This window comes from Triticum aestivum, chromosome 5B, assembly GCF_018294505.1.
Source record: "Triticum aestivum cultivar Chinese Spring chromosome 5B, IWGSC CS RefSeq v2.1, whole genome shotgun sequence".
Taxonomy (NCBI): domain Eukaryota; kingdom Viridiplantae; phylum Streptophyta; class Magnoliopsida; order Poales; family Poaceae; genus Triticum; species Triticum aestivum.
The window spans coordinates 63,023,358-63,046,487 of NC_057807.1; the positions used below are offsets into that span (position 1 = coordinate 63,023,358).

General features: G+C 50.8%; 1 pseudogene; it reads left to right on the forward strand.

Moving 5' to 3' along the window:
- LOC123114636 (uncharacterized) overlaps positions 1 to 23,130 on the forward strand; it is a 47,813-nt pseudogene that overhangs the window by 16,695 nt on the left and 7,988 nt on the right.

Genomic DNA, 23,130 nt, shown 5'->3' on the forward strand with positions numbered 1-23,130 from the left:
GAACTCCGTTTGCGAAAAAGAAGGGCAAGAAGATTGTGAACAGATAGCTAGCTAAGACCGATTGTATTTAAATCGTAGTCTTCATTTCTCGATTGTATTTCATGGGCACTTTTTGATATCATGAATATTTTTAAATTTCATGGGCACTTTTTGAATTCATGAGGACACTTGATCTCGATTCCCCCTCCATCTCGATCTCGATCCCCCTCCATCTCGATCGCACCCGCACCCTCCCCCGCTAGCTCCACCCATCGCAACCCTCCCCCGCTCCACCGCCGGAGCACCCGGCCCCCCGCACCCGCACTTTTTGAACATATTTTTTAATTTTTTTACTATTTTTATAAAAAATATTAATGTTATAATTTAAACAAGTTTGAACATATTTAAACACAAATAAATATAAAAAACGGCATTTAAAATGCATAAAAAATATTACTGTTATGATTTAAACAAGTTTAAACATATTTAAACACAAATAAATATAAAAACACCATTTAAAATGCATAAAAAATATTGGGGATCCTAGGAATCGAACCCAGGACCTCCTGGTGTGTGTGCTGCGTGCTGAACAGTCGGGCTAGTGGGTGGGTTCTATTGTAGATAGGGTTGGGCTGTAGATATGGCTACTGGGCTAGATTAAAACAAAATTCTAATGGTGCACCGAGGGGTGGTGCGCCATTAGAACAGTCCTACTTATGGCGCACCGGCGTGTGGTGCGCCATTAGAAAGCTTCCATCCACCTATTCCCCTCTGGCCTCTCTCCCTCCCTCGCCAGATCCCCCCCACTCGACCTAACTTTGCCCCCGCGCCGTCGCCCCCGCGCCGTCGCCCCCGCGCCCCCGCACCCCGAGCCAGAGGAGACGACGACCACCGAGCCGAGCGCCGCCTACCTCGTCGTCCCCCCTCCGCCCGCGCCCCCGCACCCCGAGCCAGAAGAGACGACGACCGCCGAGCCGAGCGCCGCCTACCTCGCCGTCCCCCCTCCGCCCGCGCCCGCGCCCTCGACGTACTCCGCCCAAGCTGAGACGCAGAGACAGGCGAGTGGAGGAGCCCACCGCGTGTCACCGGAGCTTCAACGCCCAGCCGCTGCCGGAGCTTCAACACCGGCGTCTTCCTCCATTCCTCCACCCCCTCCCCCAGGTGATTCCTCCCTTCTCCTCCATTCTGGCAATTTTCCCATCATTCATCACATATGTTGCTACCAAGAACACTAGTATTGCAGAGAGCAAGTTTTTAAGGTTATAATTTTTGTGCTCAGTGATCTGGAAATTACTGCTCAACTTTTCTTATTGCTGAAGTTGAGTTCACTGAAATTTCCGTCCATCTTTATTATGAGTAACAAAAAACAATGTAATTTCTGAATCATAATTACAGTATATTGTCTGCATTTTTGAAGTGTAAACAAGAAAGCAATGTTAGTGTAATTTTCAAGTTTCCTTTTTGACGGTTACTGTAATAATTTGAACTACAAGTCAAAATAATTTGACCATTTTACAGTGCCAAAGTTTATGAATTATAGTATTGTTCCTAGCCTTTTTGTTTGAGCAGTTCAGTGATTTTTCAGTCTAACTATATGGAAGATACACTGATGAATCATAGCAATCAGTTCACTACTTTTAGTTTTCTAGATCGTCAACTCTAACCAACCCTAAGATGATACCCAAACTTACTGAATGTTCTAAACCCTAAGGTTTCTGTGAAGGTTTTGTGAGTAATATTTTGTGTGAATTTTTTTGTCATTGTCGAGTTAGTTCACAAGCATCGTAAAGGGTGTCTGTTGTAAATCCTGTTCTTCTTTTTGAATTTTTTTTGTTTGAAGTTTCTGAATTTTCTGCATGTACATTTTGTACTACTAGCTTCACTGTAACATCTAAGAAGATTTTCAGAGTTCCCCTTTATGTTTCCTCTAGTATGTAAGGGGGGACTGAAATTCCCGTCCAAACACCAGCTACCTTGACATCATTATTTCTGCATGTTCAATATCTCGGTGAACCAAATAAACCTTCTATGAACAAAAGTGAGCTCCTTCTTGTTTGATCGTCAATTTAGCTTTCGGGTATGATCATTCATTAACTTGCATTCATGATTTGTTTTTAGTAAATCTTGCAAAGTCCCTCCCACGAGAATGTAGTTATCTGCCAAAAGAAGCACTAGTAAAGGTACTTATACCTCGTTTTACATTTTAGGATTTGGCGTGTTTGGTTTCGGCCTAGAAAATAAAAAATTATGCCTATCCAAGGTGCTGCAAATAGTGGGCATGAAACTATTGGTGATGGTAATGATGGTGAGCAGGTGGGGGGGCAAGCATCTTTTGTTACTCATAATAAAGATGGATTGTTTGTCATCAAGTTAAATTGTAGAAAAGGAACTCTGAACCTATCCTGGAAAACTTGTGGAAGCTACAAAACAGGCTTCTTAGTTTATAACAAAGCTATTGATCAGAACTCAGCTAGTCTGAGTATTGATGTACCATGACTATAGTTGCATATATAAGATATAACTTAGAACTTGGTGTTTTCATCTAAAATTATTGAAACTATCGGGAAAAATGCAGATAGGTAGCAATAAAGTGATATATCCAAAAGCTCAATTTGTAATATTAGGTATGAAGACCACTATGTGGATGCTAACAAACAACGACTGAAATAGCAAAATTGTAATGTCATGCAAGTTCTGGGCAGGACAGTATACAGATTTGTAAAATGCATGTGACTGCAATTTCATTTATGTTGTTATAAGTTTGTTGTTGTCGGCATGAGTTAACTTGCTGTCATTTATCGAAATTCAGAATGTGCTGGACTATATGTTCATTGGTACTACTTGTGATGCTGCTGCTGTACTACATGGAAATTTTGTCAACTTGTGATGCTGCTGCTGTACCCCGAGAGGCCCTTGAGTTTGCCGGAATGTCGATTAACTTCCGTTCCGGCAAATTCGGGTACTCCATATGTCCTATTTTCAGCAAAGGTCATGCTGAAATTTTCCGTGAATTTTAGCATGACTTTGCTAAAAATAGGACATATGGGGTACTTGCGACTAATGCATGGGCCGGGCTATCTTAGTACTTAGTTAAGTAGGATCAACTGCCCTGCCATTCTTGCTGCATTAAATCATAGGTGGCAATAGAGCCAAGTGATTAGGCCCAACTTAGAATTATCCTTAGCATCGATAAACCCTAGATGATAAACCCAACATAGGTGGCAATAGAGCCAAGATTAGGCCCAACCTAGGGTGCCTCAGCATCGATAAACCCTAAATGATGAAAACTTAACTTGGCTGCCCCGGATGCCTCGGTGTCGATGAGAACCTAAATGATGAAAGCTTAGGCTTTTAGGGTGCCTCGGTGTCGACAAACCCTAAATCATGAGACCATGATCTTGTTCCTTGACAATAACCATCTTTTTGACCAAACTTTTTTCCTATTTAGAGAGAAACATGGCCCACAACGATGAGGCCGGTTGTTCGGGCGGCAAGCAATTCTGGGAGCTGTCCCAAGAGATGGAGGAACAACCTCACCGCTATGATGACGCCGCGGAAGACACCGATCCTGATTACACAACCCCTAGTGGCGTCGGGGATGACACCACTGATGGTGCCGCCGAGGATGCCACCACTGATGATGGCGGCGCACACACAGATGGCAGCCAACCGAAGAAGCAAAGGAAGGACCGGCGCCCCAATGCGCTCCGCACCGTCAAGGAGGAATTCACTCAAGTGGACTCCGACGGGAATCCAACGGAGCCCAAACATATAGTCAAGGGGTACTCGGTTCAGCTCGGGTGCATTCTCCGGAGCACCATCTCGATCAACACCGAGAACCTCAGGCATAAGGACTGAGGGAATTTGCGCAACCTCCTCTTCATGAAGCTGCACGAACGATACAAGTTCCCCGCCGAATTTGAAAACACACGCCTCTCAGGGAATAAAGTGAACAGTGCCGCCCTCACGAAGATGAGCACGGCCCTGTCTACTTGGACAAGCGCGGTGAAGAGAATGATTGATAAAGGTGATAGTTATGACAAGATCAAGGCGAAATATCCTTTGATGAGGGAAGATGAGTACAAGGAGTTCAAGATCAAGTGCCAGAGCCCCGCAACCTCCGAATCAAGTCAGTGGGGGAAAGAAATGCGGGAGTTGAACTTAGGGGAACACAAACTCGGTCCCGGCGGTTATAGAGTGGCGGAGCCTATATGGGACAAGGAGGACGTGGAGCGTGCCGAGCAAGGCCTACTGCCCCGCTTCGAGAAATACAGCGGTGACAAGCAGACCAGGAACTATGTCAGGGCCCGGTACAAGGAGGACCCGATAACAAAGGAGCTTACCACGGATCCGAAGACCAGGGCGCTTGAGCTTGTTCTGGTAAGGAATACACCCCCGCGTAATTAGCTCCATATGGTTGCACTCTAATTAATCCCCAATATTTCTAAATGGTTCATGTTCCTTTCGCAGGACAATGAAAGCAGTAGCACGGGGTCGTCTAAGAGCTCCCCTTTCGACACCCCTTTAAATAGGGCGTTGAACATAATGAAAAACAAGGATAAGCTCAATAAGCCGACGTCAGCTGGTCGTGTGGCCGGCAAAGGCTTGTCCACAAAATGGGGGTCATACTATACCGCTGGTGTGCGGAAGGAGAAAAAGACCAGCTCGGAAAGCCAGACGCGCGAGGTTGAAGAACTCAAGGCACAAGTGGCGCGGATTCCGGAGCTTGTCCATGAGCAAGTGCAACAACAACTTGGAACGACGCTCAATGCCATGGTGCCTACGTTGATTCATGGGCTGACGACGTGGATTGCGGGCGGCCAAAAGGGGCCTCCCCCGGTTCCTAGCTTCACGGCCAGCAACTCGCACAGCGCGGCGGCGGCACCATTGGTGTCTCCGGCGGCGGCGCCATTGGTGTCTTCGGCGGCGGCGCCATTGGTGTCTCCGGCGGCGCCGCCATTGGTGTCTCCGGCGGCGCCGCCATTGGTGTCTCCGGCGGCAGCGCCATTGGTGTCTCCGGCGGAGGCGGTATTCGTGTCTCCGGCACCGGCACGGGCATTGGAGCTTAATGCACCCGGGTGTACGCCGACCGGCACCTCGCCAGCAAGCGCCCCCTCCGTCAGTTGCATGCCCGCCGTTGGCGGTGCCTCGACATTAGCCGAGCTCGATGGCATCACGGTAACTAAGCCTCTCGGCCGATGACTTCATCTCCTTGCCTTTGACTGGGCATCCCTGACGCCCTATACATGTTTTCGCAGGGCACCGCCAATGTTCCTTGCACTCTTCTGCACTTCGTGGGCGCCGAGTTGGTCGATGTCGCCAAGGGCAGAATCGTTCAACCGGGCAACCCCATGTTCCACGGTAATCCGATGCCAACCACAATGTATAGGGTTGAAGTGGTCCAGGTGCTGCCAGGCTGCGACGAGCTGTTACCTCCGATTCGACCCGCTGGGGCCGACGAAGAAGATGAGATGACCCTCGGCACCTACGTAAACTGGCCCCTGCTATGGCCGAAGAGCCAGATTCGTTTGGGGGCGGGGGACACCACCGCACAGACAAGACCGCCAGTCGTGCCGGCGCCAAGCCATGGCAAGAACGCCGCAACGCTACCGGACCTGCCGGACATCCCTATGGCACAGGATCCGGACAGCCCTATGGCACAGGATCCGGACGGCGACGACAACGACGACGGTACATTTACCAAAGTTGATAAGTACTTTGCCGAACATGGGTACGCTGACGAGTTCTGCGGGCCTCTTTCTCAAGAACCCAACCAAGACCACCGCGATCTAGCTGGTACGGCGGAGAAATCCAATTGCAACAAGCGTCGTCTGGCGTTCAGTTCTCAGGACACGCCTCCAGCTCCCGCCTTCACCGAGCCTCAGATAGCTGAGGCGCGAAATATTATCAGCCCCAACACGCTGAAGAAGACGGTCTGTGAGCAGAACTCGGTCCCATTACAGGAGATCAAGAAGAAGGGCCGGAAACGAAAGACTAACAAGGGCGCCGGTGCAAGCCAGCCGGCACCGAGTTCGATCCGTGCTCAGGACGGGCCACCTTCACCTAAGGATATCTCGAGGAGGGTGCATGTGGCGGGTAGGGCGATGCTACCGCCAAATATGCTGAATGCTGCAACCGGTGCTATGCGGAGTCTGCACGACAGTGTTCTGATTTTGGAGAAGCGGCATCTCAGAGAGAAGGATGTGGCATACCCGGTTTTCGTGGCCAAGGTGCCAGAGAGCATGGGCTTTGTGGATGGCGACATCGGGGGTATGATCGTCCTGCGGTTTGATGACATCTTTGCTATGTTTAACCTTCATCCGTTGCACTACACCTTCGTTCGGCTGTTTTCGCTGAGCATGCAGATGCGGATCATTAGAGACAATACCCCGGACATCGTGATAGTCGACCCCTTCTACATGTGTGCCAAGCACTTGAGCAGCGCTGGGGACCGCCAAGTTGCGAGTTCACACCTCGAAGGCGTCATTCTGGAAAACGCAGATAAGGATAACTTCCTTGTGCCTTACTTTCCCAAGTAAGTCATCCCTTAACCGCCCCGTAACATATGATTTCTTAGATTTCGATCGTTCTTTTTTTTCTAACATTCCGTGTTCTGTGCAGTGACACACATTGCACACTCATCCTCTTAAGCCCGAAATATTCCATGGCCACGTATTTCGACCCGAACCGTAACTCCAAGATAGACTACAAAATGTCAAGAAAGTTCTTGATGATGTTCTCCCCGGCTACGCCAAATCTGGAGGCACCTTCACCAGGCCAGTTCGTAAGTACGGCAAGCACATCTTCTCACACAATACGAAGTTCTGCTGCGTCAAGCAGCCGCCTGGCAGTCAGAAGGATGCCTACTACGCGCTCCATCACATGCGGGCGATCGTAAGGGACCATCATCACCTTATGCTACCAGATAATCTCAAAGATTGGGCCGCGAGCTTGTCGGCAGTCCAGGACGCGGACCTCAGACAAGAATTCTTTCGCATCCAGTCGGAGTTTGCGGACATCATCCATCAAGATGTCCTTCATACCGCGGGGCAGTTCTTCCTCAGATTTCAACCGTCCAATAGTGAGATAGATGAAACGCTACAAATGCAGGGTGACCACGACCGTGATTTCATGACCATCACGACAGACGGCGGCTTCACCCACGCTCCTGTCCGATGAGTCGAGTCGAAAGTAGTGATGTGTAGTTCTAAAACATTGATTGGCTCATGTTGTAATTAAACTTTAATGAATTCGTATGTCTCTTTGGTTTGGACGGTTGTTCAACTTAGATTTAATCGATGCTATTTATTAGTAGGACCATGAATCGTGCTATTAATGTCTTGCTTTTCTCTTCCGATCCTTTTGTTGCATACTTACACATTGCTTATGTATTGTCTGTTGTTTGGCTTGTGCATAGAGATGCCGTCGTATGTCGTGTACAAGGGTAAGGTTCCCGGAGTCTACGATGACTGGGAGGAGTGTCGGAGACAGGTTCACCGTTTCAACGGTAATAGTTACAAAGGGTACACCACTAGGGTGGAGGCCGAATCTAGATACGCCCGCTATCTAGCAGGAGAGAGGAGGGAGCGTTGGAGGAACCGGATGAAGACCAGTTTGATCGCGATGATGCTCATCGTGATGACCACAGCTCTCTTCTATGTGATGGTAGTTTAGATGATCGATATCAACTTGTAATGTGAAGGCAAACTCGATACTCGCGGTCTTGAGACTTGTAATGTTTTATCTTTGTCCGGTCTTTTGAATCCAGAGACTAATATGATGAATTGTATTCGGAGACTAATCTTCTATTGTATTTGATGAATCTGATGTTGTTGTGTGCTGCTGTCTATATTCTATGCAATAATATATTTTGTGACCTGTGCAAAAATCAGAAAAGCAAAAAAAATAAAACCTAATATTCATACTAATGGCGCACCACACAAGACACTAATGGCGCACTGTGATCATCACACTAATGGCGCATTAGCTCCTGGTGCGCCATTAGAATGCCAAAGCACATTTGTACATATGGCCCCTGGGAGGCATTCTAATGGCGCACTGCAGGCGATACTAATGGCGCACTACGTGGTGCGCCATTAGAACACCAGATACTAATGGCGCACCAGTAGTGCGCCATTAGAATTTAATTCTAATGGCGTGATGCCAGTGGCGCACCAGTAGTGCGCCATTAGAAGGCAAATTCGGTGCGCCACTAGCATGCCTTTTCCTAGTAGTGTTTGCGCCGACGGTGACTGAGGGAGTCCTGGATTAGGGGGTGTTCGGATAGCCGGACTACATCTCCCGCCGGACTCCAGGACTATGAAGATACAAGACCGAAGACTCCGTCCCGTGTCCGGAAGGTTCTTTCCTTGGCGTAGAAGGCAAGCTAGGTGTGCGGATATTCAAGATCTCCTCCCCATGTAACCGACTCTGTGTAACCCTAACCCTATCCGGTGTCTATATAAACCGGAGGGTTGTAGTCCGTAGGACTAAGATACATCATACATACAACAACCATCGTCATACACGATCATACCATTGGCTAGCTTCTAGGGTTTAGCCTCCTTGATCTCCTGGTAGATCCACTCTTGTACTACCCTTATCATCAATATTAATCCAGCAGGAGTAGGGTTTTACCTCCATCGAGAGGGCCCGAACCTGGGTAAAACAAAGTGTCCCCTGTCTCCTGTTACCATCCAACCTTGACGCATAGTTCGGGACCCCCTACTCGAGATCCGCCGGTTTTGACACCGACATTGGTGCTTTCATTGAGAGTTCCTCTGTGTTGTCACCTTTAGGTTCGATGGCTCCTTTGATCATCAACAGCGATAAGGTCCAGGGTGAGACTTTTCTCCCCGGACAGATCTTCATCTTCGGCGGCTTCGCTCTGCGAGCCAATTCGCTTGGCCATCTGGAGCAGATCGAAAGCTACGCCCCTGGCCATCAAGTCAGGTTTGGAAGCTTAAACTACACGGCGGATATCCGTGGAGACTTGATCTTTGACGGATTTGAGCCACAGCCAAGCGTGCCGCACTATCAAGAAGAGCACGATATAGCTCTGCTCCTGAACAGTGTCCTGGAGGCCGCACACGCTCCGGCCCCGACCATCGATTCGGAGTCCGCTGCGTTCGTCGAGGAAGAACGGTTGGACGTCACCTCAGGGGCTCCGACGTTAAAGGCGGTTGAGCCGAACACCGACCCCGCACTCCGTGCTGCCAATTACTCTAAGGAGCCGGATTCTTCTCCGAACTCCGGGCCCTTTACGCCCCGGCCGATCGAATCCGATTGGACGCCCGTAATGGAGTTCACCGCCGCGGATATCTTTCAGTGTTCACCTTTTGGTGACATACTGAATTCTCTCAAGTCTCTCTCTTTATCAGGAGAGCCCAGGCCGGATTATGATCTGCGAGGTTGGGATTCGGACGATGAAGGAATTCAAAGCCCACCCACCACCCACGTAATAGCAACTGTCGACGATTTAACCGACATGGTTGACTACGGCTCCGAAGATTTCGACGACTTGGACGACGAAGGAGGAGACGAACAACAACCAGCACCTGTAGGGCGCTGGACCGCCACCTCATCATATGACATATACATGGTGGACGCTCCAAAAGATGGAGAAGGCGATGGAACAGCGGAGGACGGCTCATCAAAAAAGCATCCCAAGCGCCGCCATCAGCGGCACCGCTCCAAATCCCGCCAAAGCAAGAACGGTGATTCCGGCACGGGAGACAATGCTACCCCGGACACCGCCGAAGAACACCAACCCCAGCAAGACTCGGCACGGGAAGACGGTGAAGCCAGCCCTCACAAGAATGCGGCAGAAAGAGAGGTTGAGGATGATAACTACATGCCTCCCTCCGAAGACGAGGCAAGCCTCGATGACGACGAATTCATCGTACCACCAGACCCCGCCGAACAAGAGCGCTTTCAACGCAGGCTTATTGCCACGGCCAACAGCCTAAAGAAAAAGCAGCAACAGCTTAGAGCTGATCAGAATTTGCTGGCGGATAGATGGACAGATGTCCTTGCGGCCGAGGAGTACGAACTCGGGCGCCACTCCAAAACTTTCCTCAAACGCAGGCTGCTTCCCCAATCAGAGGACGAAGCAAACGACATGACAGATCGGCCACCTCGCGGCCGTGACAGAGAGGCCCGCCGAACCTTCAGGCCAACCGTACTACGGGGCTGTTCGGCCAGGGCACAAGAAAACGAGCCAGACCTGCGACAAGTATTGGAGGACAAAGCAAGGCAGACAAGATCGATATATGGATCGCGCGGACGCCCAACACATGACAATTTTCAGTCCGGACACAACAGGTCCGGCCGGGCCGAACACAACATGCACAGCTCTGCCGAGCTACGGCGCGACCTAGCCCAATACAGGGGCGCCGCACACCCGTTATGCTTCACATACGAAGTAATGGATCATCAAATCCCAGAGGGTTTTAAACCCGTCAATATCGAGTCGTACGATGGTACGACAGACCCGGCAGTTTGGATCGAGGATTATCTCCTCCATATCCACATGGCACGCAGCGACGACCTGCACGCCATCAAATACCTCCCACTCAAGCTCAAGGGACCAGCTCGGCATTGGCTCAACAGCCTGCCAGTAAACTCAATTGGTTCTTGGGAGGACCTGGAGGCCGCATTCCTTGACAACTTTCAAGGCACTTACGTGCGACCACCGGACGCTGATGATCTAAGCCACATAAACCAGCAGCCAGACGAATCGGCCAGGCAATTTTGGACACGGTTCCTCACAAAGAAAAATCAGATAGTCGACTGTCCGGACGCAGAAGCCCTAGCGGCCTTCAAGCATAATATCCGCGATGAATGGCTTGCCCGGCACCTGGAACAGGAAAAGCCGAAGTCAATGGCAGCCCTAACGATGCTCATGACCCGCTTTTGCGCGGGAGAAGACAGCTGGCTAGCTCGTAGTAACAACTTATCAAAGAAGTCCGGAAATTCGGACACCAAGGACAAAAGTGGCAGGTCAAGTCGAAACAATCAAAAACGCCGCATAAGCTGCGACAGTAATGAGGATACGGCAGTAAATGCCGGATTCAGAGGCCATAAATCCGGTCAGCCGAAAAAGCCATCTAAAAAGAATAACCAGGGCCCATCCAGTTTGGACCGAATACTCGATCGCCTGTGCCAAATTCACGGCACCCCCGAAGTGCCAGCTAACCACACTAACATAGACTGTTGGGTGTTCAGGCAGGCAGGCAAGTCAATAGCCGAACATAAAAACAAGGGGCTAGACAGCAATGACGAGCGGGAGCCCAGGCCGCCGAACAATAAAGGACAGAAGGGGTTTCCCCCACAAGTGCGGATGGTGAACATGATATATGCAACCCACATTCCCAAGAGGGAAAGGAAGCGTGCGCTACGGGACGTATACGCGATGGAGCCAGTCGCCCCAAAGTTCAACCCTTGGTCTTCCTACCCGATCACTTTCGATCGAAGGGACCATCCCACTAGCATCCGTCATGGCGGCTTTGCCGCATTGGTCCTCGATACAATCGTTGACGGATTTCATCTTACAAGAGTCCTAATGGACGGCGGCAGCAGCCTGAACCTGCTTTATCAGGATACAGTGCGGAAAATGGGCATAGATCCATCAAGGATCAAGCCCACAAGGACGACCTTTAAAGGCGTTATCCCAGGTGTAGAGGCCTGTTGCACAGGCTCAATAACACTTGATGTGGTCTTCGGATCTCCGGATAATTTCCGAAGCGAAGAGTTAATCTTCGATATAGTCCCGTTCCGCAGTGGTTATCACGCCCTGCTCGGACGAACTGCATTCGCTAAATTCAATGCGGTTCCGCACTACGCATACCTCAAGCTCAAGATGCCAGGCCCTCGAGGAGTAATCACGGTCAGCGGAAACACCGAACGCTCCATAACTACGGAGCAGCACACGGCGGCCCTCGCATCGGAAGTACAAAGTAGCCTTTCAAGGCAGTTCTCCAGTCCGGCCGTTAAAACGCTGGACAATGCGAAGCGCGCCCGGAGTAACCTACAACAAGACCATTTGGCAAGATCGGAGCAGGCGTAGCAATGCGGCCCCAACCACATCCATCGCATCATCGCGGAATTAGTATATCGAGTACACAGCTATGCCCTTAAAATTCCATGGGCACGGGGGAAGGGGGCACTTTAGCGGCATGCCTACAATACGGCGTTAAACGTACTAGGGGCTGCCGGACTTTTTCTTTTATTTCTTACTTTTAGGACTCCATATTCCGGATAACCTGTTCGGCCTCGCTGCCGCACAAGACGATACAAGGCCCGGGAGAGCAGACAAAACTACGCCGCACTACCAATTCTCAGGTGGTCTCTATTTTGAGCGATATATATGTTTACAAATATCAGCGGCCTACGCCTAGTCAGGACATGTTATATAGTCCAGTATCTCCTGCTTATCGCACTCTTTGTACCGTCAAGCTTTAAATTGCTTCTTTATAAACAATGCATAGATTTGCGTCTATTTTTCTGCATTACATTTTTGAATATATATATATGTTTATCTTATAACATGATCGCACCCGTACACCATGGTACGGCAAACCACGCCAGGGGCTTTATTTCCCTTCTATCTGGACGTGAGAAGTCCGCACACCTTCCCAAGTGCGGCACCCCGAACTTATAGCACTATATGCATCAGCTCCGAGTCATGATTCTGGTCATATGTTGGGTTTGCCCGGCTCCTGTGTTCGGCCACCTTACATTTCGTTTTCGGCTAAGGCAGCTCCAGGAGAACCGCTGCGATTGCACCCCGGTTCGGCCGGGCGAGTGCCTCAGTGGAGAAAGCTAAAACAGACTGTCATGACAGTGCGTGAGACCGGTCGCTGTTCGAGAGGTTTTTTCGAGTCCTTAAAGGCTTATGCCGCTTCGGGCGGAGAGCTGGCTAAACACCAGCTAAAAGGCGTGGATAGCGCCCCGAATTTGGCCTTCCGAACTAGGGGCTTCGCCGAAATTTAAAATTATAAAGTTCTATGGCTAAGTGAGAGTGTTCAAGCATTATAGTCCGGTATCCTGGTTCGTTGTGCTGAAGGCCTCCCTCGATGGACCCAATTATGGGAAAAAGAGCCCTTAGGTTTATCCCGAACACCCCAGCACTAGTTGCATGGGGGCTGAAGTCGACGACTCGCCATCTCTCAATTATTGATAAACGGCCGCACAGAAAACAATATTTTAAATTCAAAGCATTGCTTAAAGCGCATAAGAACAAGTTTTCAGCGCACAAGATACAAATGACCGAGTTTACTCCAGTATTACATCTCTACTGCATTCATCCGCGACAAGTCGAGCTCCAGCAAGAACTTCTTTATAGTAGTTCTCGGGCTTGCGATGCTCCTTCCCCACTGGCGGCCCGTCCTTCACCAGCTTCTCGCCGTTCAGCTTGCCCCAGTGCACTCTCACACGTGCAAGGGCCCTCCGGGCACCCTCGATGCAGGCAGAGCGCTTGATGACTTCAAGTCGTGGACAAGCTTCCACCAGCCGCCGCACAAGCCCGAAGTAGCTCCCAGGCAGGGCCTCCCCAGGCCACAGCCGAACTATAAGACCATTTATGGCCTGTTCGGCCGCCTTGTGTAGCTCGACCAGCTGCTTCAGCCGTTCACTCAAGGGCACAGGGTGTCCGGCCTCAGAGTACTGAGACCAGAACACACTCTCCGCCGAGCTGCTCTCTCCGGCTCGATAGAAAGCGGCGGCATCGGACGCGCTGCGGGGAAGATCGACAAAAGCCCCTGGAGAACTCCGGATCCGGGTAAGAAACAGGTATTTTATTTTTATATTCTTACTTTGCATTGAAAATGCCTTACCCGCTGCTATCTTCTTCAACTCCTCCAATTCTTGGAGAGCCTTATGGGCTTCGGCCTTAGCATTCTTGGCGGCCTCAACGGCAGAGGTGAGCACGGTGGCTTGCGTTTTCACGTCAAGCTCCAGAGCCTCATGTTTCTTCATGAGATCCTGCAGCTTCTGCTGCACCTCGCCGCATTCGACCCCAAGCCTTTCTCGCTCGGTGCGCTCCTCGGCCGTTTTCTTTTCGGCCTCGGTAAGCGCCTGCCTCAGGGTGGCCACCTCCGTCGCGGCCCCTGCATTAGGCAGCATATTCCTGTTATTTTTTCGCAATCAAGCCTCTCCATGGGCACATTTTATTATTCAGAGGATTTTCTTACCTTCATTCTCTTTGAGCTGCCCTTTGGCAAGTCCGAGCTCTTGCTCGGACCACTCAAGGTCCTTCTTCAGGACGTCCACCTGCGCAGTCAATGCGGCGGTGGACAGCAGCGAAGCCTGCACACGCATATTTGACCTTTTTATTAGTCTCCTGCGATAATTATTAGATCCTCTATCCGGCTTTTCTTTCCGAACAACTAACAGAGCATCAGGGGCTACTGTCTATGCGGTAATAGATTTAACATATTACTTACTTACTTGAAAGCCTGTTAGAAGGCTGGCGCAAGCTTCGTTCAGCCCGCTCTTGGCGGACTGAACCCTTTTGATCACCGTACTCATAACAGTACGGTGCTCCTCGTCGATGGTGGCGCCTTCAAGCGTCTCCATCAAATAGTCCGGCGCCTCTGGTTGGGCAGAGGTCGCCGGGCCTGACGGCTCACTCCTCTTGGAAGGAGATTGCCCGCCACGCGCCGGGTCTGTTGAGACCGGCGCGGTGTCCGGCACAGAGCCGCACTTGGTGCCCTGGAGGGACTTATCCCCTCCACTCCTGGAGTCCGGGAGGTCACCGTACGGCTCCTCCAGAACCATCTCCTCCTGCCCAGGAGTTCGGCGGGACGCCACTTCGGCATCATCCGTCCGGCGGGGGAAGATAGCGGGCGGAACTGAGTTCACGTCCGAAGAGTCCAGGGAACCACTCGACGAATCATCGAGTGTGGTCCGGGGCGGCCTGCACAATTACATTTAAACATCAGGGAAAGCTGCGCAAATGAAAGAATATCATGAGTTACTCTGGTATCCGAATACTTACGACGTCGCCGGACGCTTGGTCCTTTCCGGCCGCTCCTCCTCGTCCTTATTGGGGTCAGGGGAGTAGTCCGGCGGAGGGGTTTTCCTCTTTTTGGACCCCTTAGCCGCCCCCGCTGGGGCGGCCTTCCTCTTCTTTCCTTCCCCCATTGGAGGGGGAGGGATTTCTTCTTCCTCCTCCTCGCTTTCACGAGAGGAGGGCGTCGCAGACTCGCCAGGTGACGAGTTTGATAGCACCACGTTGCGGGCACTCTTTCGAACCCCGGTGGTCGCCTTCTTCTTGACCTTCTTATCCGGCACCACGTAAGGTACCGGAGCCAGCAGCTTCCTTAAAAGAGCTAGGGCTGGGTCTTCGGGCAGAGGAGCCGGACAGTTGATGGGTCCGGCTATCTCTTGCCACGCCTGTCAAAGGTGAAGGGAGTTTGGATCCCGCATGGAGTCAATCTATGAAAAAAGAGCTTAACAAGCCTGTCAAAGGTACAGATAGCTTACCTCGCCGGCGTGACGCTGCGAGCTGAATCCGCGATCCTCGGAAGCGGACGAGGGGGACTCGGCGCCTTTGGTCAGCACCTTCCAGACGTCTTCATACGTCGTGTCGAAGAGCCTACTAAGGGTTCGGTGCCGCGCCGAGTCGAATTCCCACAAAGTAAAATCCCGTTGTTGGCACGGGAGGATCCGGCGGACGAGCATAACCTGGATTACATTCACAAGCTTGATGGGCTTGTTCACCAGGGACCGGACACATTTCTGCAGTCCGGTCACTTCTTCTTCGTTGCCCCACGACAGGCCCGTCTCTTTCCAGGACATAAGCCGCGTGGGGGGTCCGGATCTGAACTCGGGGGCTGCGATCCATTTCGGATCGCGTGGCTCGGTGATGTAAAACCACCCGGCTTGCCACCCCTTTAAGGTCTCCACAAAGGAGCCCTCGAACCAGAGGATATTGGCCATCTTGCCGGCCATGGCGCCTCCGCACTCCGCCTGGGTGCCGGACACCACCTTGGGCTTGACGTTAAAGGTCTTGAGCCAGAGGCCGAAGTGGGGGAGGACGCGGAGAAAGGCCTCACACACGACGATAAACCCCGAGATGTTGAGGATAAAGTTCGGGGCCAGATCGTGGAAATCCAGCCCGTAATAGAACATGAGACCCCGGACAAATGGGTGGAGTGGAAACCCTAGTCCGCGAAGAAAGTGGGGAAGAAAAACTACCCTCTCATGAGGCTGTGGGGTGGGGAGAATCTGACCACCCTCAGGAAGCCGATGGGCAATGTCCTTGGACAAGTATCCGGCTTTCCTTAACTTTTTTACTTGCTCCTCCGTGACGGAGGAGGCCATCCACTTGCCTCCCGCTCCAGACATCGTAGGGGAAGGTTGAGGTGAGAACGGCGAGCTTAGGCACTGGAGCTTGAGTGCGCAAGAGATGGATTGGCAGAGGAGGAAGAAGGCGTAAAGTGAAAGGGCGGATCTTTATCCCCTTATATGGTCGACTGCGGTTATGCGTCCCCACTTGCCTAATAAAACTCGCCTGCCTCCCAACCGCTGTGATAAACAGCACGGTTGGGTTACCCACGTCCGTATTAATGAGAATCCCGCTGAAAGGGGTGCACGATCTCTGCTTCGATAAGACGTGCCAAGGAAACCGCCTCGTTAAACGTGCGGTGATGCAACAGTAAAATACTCCATACAGAAGGCTTGGCCGCGATGTTATGATACGTCGCAGGATACGTCGGCAGATTAGATTTGTGTTAACATTATTCTCTATATGGCAATACGTGGAAACTTATTCTGCAGAGCCGGACACTATTTTTGGTGTTACTCGTCTTCTTGAAGAACTTGGAGGAGGAACCCGCCCTGCAATGCCGAAGACAATTCTTGTGCTGGACTCGTCATTGAAGCCAGGTTCAGGGGCTACTGAGGGAGTCCTGGATTAGGGGGTGTTCGGATAGCCGGACTACATCTCCCGCCGGACTCCAGGACTATGAAGATACAAGACCGAAGACTCCGTCCCGTGTCCGGAAGGTTCTTTCCTTGGCGTAGAAGGCAAGCTAGGTGTGCGGATATTCAAGATCTCCTCCCCATGTAACCGACTCTGTGTAACCCTAACCCTATCCGGTGTCTATATAAACCGGAGGGTTGTAGTCCGTAGGACTAAGATACATCATACATACAACAACCATCGTCATACACGATCATACCATAGGCTAGCTTCTAGGGTTTAGCCTCCTTGATCTCGTGGTAGATCCACTCTTGTACTACCCTTATCATCAATATTAATCCAGCAGGAGTAGGGTTTTACCTCCATCGAGAGGGCCCGAACCTGGGTAAAACAAAGTGTCCCCTGTCTCCTGTTACCATCCAACCTTGACGCACAGTTCGGGACCCCCTACCCGAGATCCGCCGGTTTTGACACCGACAGTGACCTCTCGGGTCATCGAAAGCAACCTTCACGTCAGCTCAGAACTCGCCGAGCAGTTGGATCCGATGGAGCTCTCTTCCGTAAACGAGCTCTTGGATCGCATCGCCGCACTGGGGGTCGCTACAAATCACGACCAGGTTGGGCTTAAAACCGATCTAAGAGAAATTAACTCTCCCCAAGTCACCCACCACGTTGCCGTGGTAGAGGCGCAGTGCGGCGACCCTTCATCTATCCTAAGGACTAGCTACGTCTGAATTCCCGAACCCTCCAGGCCGGATACCCGCGGAGGGGAGGATACAATCCAAGACTTGAGCTTAGAATCAGGCAACGGGCTAGACTCATCGGACAACATCCAAGACTCCGGACTTCAGAGTTCGGAAGATCTTTGGCCTCCGAATCGTAAATTGGGTGAGGTCTCAGATTCAACGACACCCGCCCGCCCGATCATAAGCGATCTTTCCCAAATCAGGCAAAAGCCCGAAGAAACAGTACATCACTACTGGGCCAGATTCCTCCTGGTTATGAACAGGACAAAGGACTGTAGCGAGGGAGACGCGATTTCAATCTTTTGCAGTAATTGCACGGACGAGGGCATACTTAACACCATAAGTCGTCGTGATATTACACGCTTCGCTGACTTGGCGTCCATAGTACAAATGTACTGTGCGATGGAAAGCGCTTGGAAAACCGAAATAAAATTTTGGGATAATCCGGCCTTGAATAGCAATCCCGTCCGAACTAAGAGGGTGCACCACAATAAGGCACCCGGATCAAATATCAGAAAGCCAAAACCCTCTAGAGGGCATGGAACCGTACTGGAAAGATGGCTTGATGGACCCTGTAGGATTCACAGTACGGAGGACGCCACTCCAACTCACAGCCTTAGAGCATGTTGGATACTCCGGCAGGTGGCCAAAATTGGCGAGGACCTCCTAATTTCAGAGCCTGAAGAAAGCCAGCCCGAGGACACCAGTACCGTTCTCACAGTCTTCGAGACATTTGCATCAAATAATATGCGAAAAAGAACACTCCACAGCCTCACCAAAGTCTATCAAGTAGCAACAATAAACCCATGGAGTAACACTGCTATCACCTTCAACGCGAGTGACGAACCTAAAATCCGAACAACCCGAGCACCAGCCGCATTGGTCCTCAGTCCCATAGTGGACGGTTGTCGCCTCGCAAAGGTACTCATGGATGGAGGCAGCGGATTGAACCTCATTTACGAGGAAACCCTCCAAAAGATGAAAATAGACAGGAACCGCATTGAGCGACGCAGCACAACCTTTAGAGGAATAATCCCCAGTCAGGAAGCGTGCTGCACTGGAAAGATCACACTAGATGTGGTGTTCGGCACGCCGGATAATTGCAGGTCCGAAAAAGTCACGCTCCAGGTGGCCCCATTCAAAAGCGGATACCACGCTATATTAGGACGGGAGGCATTCACAATTTTCCAAGCTATACCCCATTACGGGTACATGAAGCTCAAGATGCCTGGGCCAAACGGAATTATCACTCTCGCTAGTGATCCGAACAAAGCACTCCGCGCCGAAAACAAGACAGCCGCATTGGCCCTTGAGGCACTATCCGAAACCTTAGCGGACGAAGAACTGACCGCGCTGCGCTCCATGGTTAATAGGGATGATGTGATACTCGATAAGAGATCCAAATCCACATCCTTCAAACCAGTGGACGAAATAGTCAAATTCCAGGTCCACCCAACGGACCCCAATAAAACAACCTCCATCGGGGCACGACTGAACCCTAATGTAGACACCGCACTACGAGAGTTCCTACGAGAGAACTAGGACATTTTTGCTTGGCACCCTTCAGACATGCCAGGAATCCCACGCAGGCTGGCCGAACACAGCTTAAATAACCAGAAAGGATTCAAACCTGTCAAACAAGCCCTTCGGCGCTTTTCCGAACCGAAGAGACAGGCTATGGGAGAGGAGCTAGCCAAGTTATTGGAGGCCGGATTCATTAAAGATATAAAACATCTGGACTGGCTAGCAAACCTGGTGATGGTACCAAAGAAGGACAAATCCTGGCGCCTATGCGTCGATTTTAAAGACCTCAATAAGGCCTGCCCAAAGGATCCCTTCCCCCTCCCTCGCATAGATCAAATTATCGATGCCACTACAGGACACGATTCGTTGTGTTTCCTCGACGCATACTCCGGTTACCATCAAATCAAGATGGCAGAATCAGACCAAGCCGCAACGGCATTCATCACACCATACGGCCCATTCTGCTTCAACACAATGCCCTTCGGGCTAAAAAACGCCGGCTCAACATATCAGCGCATGATCCAAACATGTCTGCCAAACCAGATCGGCAAAACAGTGGAGGAGTACATGATGATGTGGTCGTAAAATCAAGACATGTCAAATCTCTAGTAGACGACTTGAGGCTTACATTCGATAACCTCCGAAAATACGAAATCAAGCTCAATCTGGAAAAATGCATTTTCGGCGTTCCAGCCAGAAAGCTCTTGGGATTCATTGTATCTGGTAGAGGAATCAAAGCAAATCCAGCCAAGATCCAAGCTTTGTCATAATTGGATGTCCCAAAAGACCTCAAACAAATACAGAAACTAACCGGATGCGTGGCGGCTCTAAGCCGCTTCATCTCCCACCTGGGAGAAAAGTCGCTGCCCCTTTACCACCTCCTTAGGCGCACCGAACACTTCGAGTGGACGGACGCTGCCACGGCCGGACTCGAGGAAATAAAGGCCATATTAGCAACAAACCCAGTCCTGGCCGCGCCAAACACTGGCGAACCAATGCTATTGTACATTGCAGCAACTCATCAAGTTGTCAGCGCAGTACTCGTCGTCGAGCGGGAAACGGACGGACACAAACTCCCCCTTCAAAGGCCGGTCTACTACGTGTCCACTGTCCTCACTCCATGCAAATCATGGTACCCGCACTATCAAAAGATTGCATACGCGGTATTTATGGCATCCCGGAAGCTACGACACTACTTTCAAGAGTGTTCCATAACAGTAGCCTCGGAAGTACCACTCAATGATATTATTAACAACCACGATGCAACGGGCCGGATAGCAAAATGGGCCATCGAGCTCCTCCCGTTCGATATAACCTATAAGCCACGGCGAGCTATTAAATCGCAAGTCCTGGCCGACTTCGTCGCAGAATGGACGGAGGCCGAGCTCCCTAAAGAGTACGGCACATATTCAAACTGGATCATGCATTTCGACGGCTCCAAAATGCTGGCCGGCTAGGGGTCGGCATCGTCCTGACGTCCCCCACAGGAGACACAGTTCAATATGTGCTCCAAATCATGTACACGGATTCCAACAATGCAGCCGAATACGAGGCCCTCCTACATGGTCTCCGGATGGTAGTATCCATGGGCATTCAATGCCTAGAGGTGCTCGGGGACTCGAACCTCGCGATATCCCAAATAAATGGAGACTTCGACGCCAAGGATCCAAAAATGGCAGCTTACCGCAATGTCGTCCTAAAAATGTCAGCTCGGTTCGAAGGGTTGGAGTTTCATCATATAGCCCGAGAAAACAATTAGGCAGCGGATGTCCTGGCACGTATTGGGGCAAAACGCGATGTGATCCCTCCTAACATCTTTTTAGAAAGATTGTTTAAACCATCCGTAGCATGGGAGGGGGAACCCACAAATAATAGCCCGGACACAACCGCACCACCCGACGCCGAACAATCTGACATAATTGGTGGCTGTGCCACCGAAATTACACCTTCAGCCCACATCATAATGGCGGTCATCGCCCCGTGGACAGAACCGTTCCTAGCCTACCTTACTAGGCAGGAACTCCCAGAGGACCAAAATGAGGCACGCTGCATAGTGCGGCAATCTAAAGCCTATAAGGTCCACGAGGGAGAGCTTTATAAGAAAAGCACTACCGGAGTCCTTCAATGATGTATCTCCGAAGAGGAAGGGCGGAATTTGTTGGCCGAAATTCATGCCGGACTCGATGGCCATCACACTGCAGCTCGGTCCCTTGTAAGCAAGGCTTTCCGTACGGGCTTTTATTGGCCGACGGCCCGAGCAGACGCTCAGGACTTGGTCCAATGATGCGTCGGTTACCAGCTCTTTGCAAACCAAAGCCATATGCCACCCACCGCCCTCCGAACTATCCCCATCACTTGGCCTTTCGCGGTCTGAGGGCTTGACATGGTGGGACCCCTTAAAGGCGGAAGCCACAAGAAAAAACACTTACTGGTCATGGTGGATAAATTCACCAAATGGATAGAAGCCAAGCCTGTTAAGACGGCCGAATCCGGACCTGTGATAGACTTCATATCCGGGGTTGTACACTGTTACGGCGTCCCCCACAGCATCATCACTGATAACGGCACAAACTTCACCTCCGACGAGGTAAAAGCTGTGGTGCAAAAACATGGGCATTAAGCTCGACTATGCTTCTGTCTATCACCCACAAACCAACGGCCAGGTCGAACGTGCAAATGGTCTCATCATGAGCGGCATTAAACCAAGACTAGTGCGGTCCCTCAAGGAATCCAATACGCACTGGGTGGAGGAGCTCGACTCCGTACTCTGGGGGCTGCGGACCACGCCAAATCGCACCACCGGATACACACCATTATTTATGGTGTACGGCTCAGAGGCAGTTCTGCCCTACGACATAATTCATGACTCGCCTCGAGTGCGCATGTACGAAGAAAGAGAAGCCGAGCTTGATCGGCAGGACAACTTGGACGCTTTAGAGGAGGAGCGCGATGTGGCAAAAGCCCGTTCCGCATTTTACCAACAGCAGGCTCGAAGATATCAAAGCAGAGAAGTACGGGCCAAAAATTACAATGTTGGCGAACTAGTTCTACACCTGCCGGATAAGAAAAAGGACAAACTCAAGCCCAAATGGGAAGGTCCCTTCATAATCGACCAAGTCCTGACTGGTGGAGCGTACCGCCTGCGAGATGCGTCGGATAACCGACTCGAGCCGAACCCATGGAACACCGCACGTCTCCGAAGATTCTATGCCTAGCGCCGGACTCTGTGTTTGTCTCCTTCCTCTGTCCATTTTTTATGCTATTTTTTCTGTCTTCATTTCTCTCCTTCCACTCTTTTCTCTTATAGCCCTTAAAGGCTCATCAAGTGACGCGCCACCTGCGCTCATTTAACCTGGGGGCTTCTTTAACAGAAGCTTATTTATATGGGTTTCATGCCCAACACATACGTCAAACTTCCGCATGTACCTTTTCTTCACCATTATATGCATCGATATGACTTAAGTTTTGGCCAAGCTGGGTTGTCTGGCTCCTGTGCTTACCCCTACGTTCCCGATTGTTCGGCTAGGCGGTAAAGGGAGCACCTCTGTGATTGTTACTGCCGGATCATCCGGATGTGTACCTCAGACTGGGTGAAGCCGAAAGCTAGCGTTCTTAAGGGAATATTCGGTCGGTGAACTAAAGATGAACTTTTTTACTCATTTATATACATGCCCCCAGATGATTTTCCTGCATTTGCAGTCCGGACATGCACTTTAGGGCATGCCTCCCAGAGAAAGGAACCCCTAGCGGAACTATTCTCTCTGGAAGATGTTTCTTACTAACCATGTAATATAACATAACTAGTTGGGCACTTGTCTGATAAAGCACTAATGACCCCTACGCCTGGTCTCCATGCATACCCCGGTTTATACTTAACCGATAGGGTATTCGGACACACTCCGGACCGTCAGGTCCCGAGGTCGAAGCGAAAAGGTCGGCAATGACAAAAGATCT